This window comes from Penaeus vannamei, chromosome 26, assembly GCF_042767895.1.
Source record: "Penaeus vannamei isolate JL-2024 chromosome 26, ASM4276789v1, whole genome shotgun sequence".
Lineage (NCBI taxonomy): Eukaryota > Metazoa > Arthropoda > Malacostraca > Decapoda > Penaeidae > Penaeus > Penaeus vannamei.
This window is the reverse complement of record NC_091574.1, coordinates 20,921,354-20,926,353: the sequence shown is the minus strand read 5'-3', so window position 1 is coordinate 20,926,353 and position 5,000 is coordinate 20,921,354. Positions and strand designations below refer to the sequence as shown.

Below are 5,000 nucleotides of genomic sequence, written 5' to 3'. Positions count from 1 at the left end.
ATCATTAAAACAAAAGACGGATATTTACTACAAGTGTACATGTTTGCTGGAGTTGCAGTATGCTTTTAACTATCACCCTTGAAAACATACAAATGTGAAAACATACAAATGTGCCTATGAATGTTATTTCTATTATTTTTTAATACAAAGGAAGAATGGGTAGTAGAATTGATATTACTATATAACCATTCTCTTTAAGGAATTTGAGTCAGAAGGAAATTGTGTGTACTTTAAGGGATATGAAGTCCACCCTATTGTCATTTTCATGTGAGTTTAAGCCATTGACACCAGGGATGGCATGTAGTTATATACCATGTCCACTGTGAATGTAGTATATTTATTGTGTGCCAAATAGATGGCTTCATAAGTGCTTAGCCACCAAGGAGTCTGTTGTTAATTTTGCCTATCTTGTATGTTTACCTTGTTCCTCGATTTTCTTGTTCTGCGATTTATTTATTGCTAGCAGTGATGTTGATAATGTTATTATAATCATAATGTCAATAATGATGAAAACAGTATTGATGTGAAAACTCGGTGAAAGGGAAATCAAGTGAGGTCACTAATTGGTTCTTCGGTGGCTGAGCACTTAAGGAGCCATCTATGTGGAAACACATTTCACAGGACAAAACTATAGTGTTCTTTACATGTTCCCAGCAGCAATGAGCAATATTTTCTTGGTTTGTGTTGTCGAATGTTCTCATTTGAAACAAAAGCCGTCTTGTTGTATATCTTTCTTTTTAATATGTCTTGCAGTTATTTCTTGGCTTTATGGATCTGATGGGTGTATAATTTATCACTTACAATTTTCCAGGTGTACATGAAGGAAATGTAATGAATATTTATAACAAAAAAGGGTAGTGAGAGAGATATCAATATCGTCTTGATAGATATTTTTATTGCAGAGCCTGTGCACGATTGGGATTTATTGACATTATATATGCATCACACAAGACATTCTTTGGTGCAGCATAATTAATGTAGTTTCCTATGAGTTTATAATTTTCAGAGTATTTATTAAGCTGTTTTAAATTCAGTGATGTATGGAAGAGATGTTAAAGACTGGAGGGAATGAAGATGCTGAATGCAACAGTTTTCCTGTATTTTTAAAGTTTTTGTTGGTGTCTCAATTCTTTTAATTTGCTAACTGATTTATTGTCTGTTATTATTGACATTATTTGATTGCTTTTGTTGATCTTTCTCTGTACCTGTTTATTCTTCCATTTTTTTATTTTTAATTTATTTAATTCTTTATATACTTCATTTATTGTTTGTTTTGTTTTCATTCATCAGTTGTTTTACTTCTTTATTGTTTTGTATATGCTTTTGCCAATGGGGATGGCAAGTATGCATATGCCATGTACACTGTGATTTAGTTTAGGAATTGTGTTTACACACTGATGTCTCACTGAGGAGTCAGTTACTAGTCATTCCTATCTCACCTCTTTACCCTTTTCTTAGATTTTTAGAAATGTTATTATTGTTATTTTTATTTATTTATTTATTTATTTTTGCTATTAGTATTGTAAATAACTTTTTTATAATAATAATGTCTGTAATTATAATAACAGTGTATTGATTGCATTAGAAAAAATATTTTTGCCAAAACTTGAGAAAAATGGAAATCAGATGTGGTCATGTCTGCCTGCTGATTGACCCCTTGTTGGCTGAGTACTTGTGGAGCCATACGTGTGAAAAAGACAATTCACAAACAAAACTTTAATTATTACATAATCCCAGCAGCAGTGGATTGAACAGTTTTGTTATATTATTCTAATTTTATATGGGCTTTTTCTTCAATCTAGGAGATCAAGAGTTGAAATAAAGTTGGGGGGATGATGATTTTTTAGCTTTATCATTGTAGTAAAATGGTGCAGGTAGTTTTTATTAGAAATTGTATGCTGTGCATATGCATGGTGATAATCCTGATAATGATAATGAGGTTGATTGTGAAAATGATAATAAGAAGAATGATAATGAAAATGATAATAAGAAGAATTTTAATGAAAATGATAATAATAAGAATTTTAATGATTATAACAAAGATAATAGTAAAAAGAAGAAAAATCAGGTAAGTCTTGATGATATGTGTAATTATGTTGAAAGGGTAGAAATAATTAACAATAATGATAAGAATAAAACAGCAGTATTAGTAATAGTCATAATAATCTCATTAATTATAGTAATAGTAATGATGAAAAGGATAAGAATTATCTTTATGTTTAGGACATGATTTTATGATACTCAGAAACAAGTGGAGTTTTGAATTCCACTCGTAAGTTCAGAAAGTCATGGATTTTATATTTCTCTCTCTCTTGTTAGTTTACTTCCTTAGTTTTCAAAATTCAGAACAAGTTTCAGTGGTACTCATATTCATCCAAACACTTGGGTTTGAGTTGTTGACAGGGCAAAGATTGAGAGAAATTTAGTTTCTTTTACCAATTTAGAGTGACTTGAGATATTTTGTAACTTGCAAATATTACGTGAATCTTGTCCTATGACACTGTATAAGTATTGTAAATATACCAAAAATTTGGATTTCGAGTAGTTGTGCTGGAAGAAAGTTGTAGTTGGATATTTTATTGCTAGGATGTTTTACTAATATAACCTGGAGTAAAAAAAAGAGAAATACACTATGCAGTCATCTGGTTAATTTTTTTTAGAAATCAACAGAATTTTTACTCAGTTTAACATCCATTTCTGTGTTTGTAAATTAGGGTGTGGCATACTTCATTCCCATGTTAGTGGTAGAAAGTTATTTTCTACTTTTAGCTTTAGCTCTGTATTTTTCATAATATTGATATTGCAGATAATCTTTTCTTCATTGAGGATGAAATTACCTTGATGAAAAGATACACAAATATGTGGTATATTTCCTGTATAAGAAAGAGAAATAGTTTTGTATAGGACTGGTTAGAATGATATATGAATTTACTTTTAAATACAGTTTGTCAAAGACGTATATAGAAATTAGCTGTAATATGAAAGACTGAGATGATGGTAACAGTAATAGGAACCGAGCAAGACCAGTGGATGATAACCTCGGCCATCCCTTGCAAACATGGGAAGATTTGGAAGCAAAATAAAACAGACAGTATGTCACAGCAAAGGATATCCATTGTAACAAATGGAATTAAAACTAAATCTTTTAAATCTCTCTCTCTCTCTCTCTCTCTCTCTCTCTCTCTCTCTCTCTCTCTCTCTCTCTCTCTCTCTCTCTCTCTCTCTCTCTCTCTCTCTCTCTCTCTCTCTCCCTTCCTCCCTCTCTCCCTCCCTCCCTCCTCCTCCCTCCCTCCCTCCCTCCTCTCCCTCCCTTTCTCCCTCCCTTTCTCCCTCCCTTTCTCCCTCCCTTTCTCCCTCCCTTTCTCTCTCTCTGTCTCTCTGTCTCTCTCTCTCTCTGTCTCTCTCTCTCTCTCTGTCTCTCTCTCTCTCTCTGTCTCTCTCTCTCTCTCTCTCTCTGTCTCTCTCTCTCTCTCTGTCTCTCTCTCTCTCTCTCTCTCTCTCTCTCTCTCTCTCTCTCTCTCTCTCTCTCTCTCTCTCTCTCTCTCTCTCTCTCTCTCTCTTTCTTTCTCTCTCTCTCTCTCTCTCTCTTCTCTCTCTCTCTCTCTCTCTCTCTCTCTCTCTCTCTCTCTCTCTCTCTCTCTCTCTCTCTCTCTCTCTCTCTCTCTCTCTCTCTCTCTCCCTCTCCCTCTTTCTCCCTCTTTCTCCCTCTTCTCCCTCTCTCTCCCTCTCTCTCTCTCCCCCCCCCTCTCTCTCTCTCTCTCTCTCTCTCTCTCTCTCTCTCTCTCTCTCTCTCTCTCTCTCTCTCTCTCTCTCTCTCTCTCTCTCTCTCTCTCTCTCTCTCTCTCTCTCTCTCTCTCTCTCTCTCTCTCTCTCTCTCTCTCTCTCTCTCTCTCTCTCTCTCTCTCTCTCTCTCCATTCTGTCATCCCCTCCTTCCTTTCTCCCTTATTTTTCCCTCACCCTTCCGCTTTCTCAAAATGGAGTAAAAATGAAACTAGACCAAATATTACAGCCACACCAATACTCTTACTTGGACACAGAAACTTCTACTGTTTGTAAATTGTAAGGACCATTAAACTTTGGAAGAGTACCACAGCTGTGGCCTGTATTAAGTTTGGAATGAAGTAATGGGAGGAAAACTATTGATTACTTGTTTTCTTGTTGTGGTTATTGGTCACTTTCAGGGACTATTATACAACTTGTTTTTTATTTTATTCATATTGAAAGATCTTAGGCAATTAGTTTTTTTATGCTAATTGTGATAAAGCATAACCATAATACAATAACAGAAACACAAAGTCTCAAGTGTGAATCAGTATAAAGTTAATCAAAATTACATGATAAAGGCTTAAGAAATGTTAGAAAGTAGAAATGTTTAGAAATACCCTCTCACCAGCAGTGACCAGAAATATTGTAAAAGTTTTTTTTTTTTTGTGGGGGGGGTTAAACAAGAGATCATGGATGTTATGAGACAGTCTTTGAAAGTATAGCCGTTCAGATTATAAGTTTAGTGCACAGATTATAGTAAATTAGAGCAAGTAGGGTAGTAAAGAAGGAATTGGGCCAAACATGGATAACAGCAGAATAGAGAAAGGTGCTGATAATTTGGGCAAGGTTATGTAAAGCTACGGTTACACTAGTCTTCTCATTTTTGGGATCCCTAAACAGCCTTGCCGAAGTCAGGTCAGCTGACCAATCAAAAGCTGCAGCAGGCCAGAATTTGACAAGGCTGTCTAGGGATCCTAGGATAGAGCAGACTAGTGTGACCTTAGCTTAACATATGAGCAAGAAATCAGTAACTCAGCAAGGGATATTAGTATGTGTATATGTCATATGATTTATAGGCTAATGGAGTTATTATATTCAAAGTAAGTTTGTTTTCCTTGTTTAATTGGAGAAATGTACACAGGACTAAAAAGTTTTTGCATAAGCCCTTAAAATGTGGTCCAACTTTGATATATTCCATGACTATCTGATAGATATGTGCACTTTAACATATCCA

At 34.9% G+C, this 5,000-nt stretch overlaps 1 protein-coding gene across 2 annotated transcripts in view; it reads left to right on the top strand.

Annotated features, from left to right (window-relative positions):
- LOC138866720 (uncharacterized) overlaps positions 1-5,000 on the top strand; it is a 188,692-nt gene that overhangs the window by 16,794 nt on the left and 166,898 nt on the right. The window lies entirely within an intron of this gene.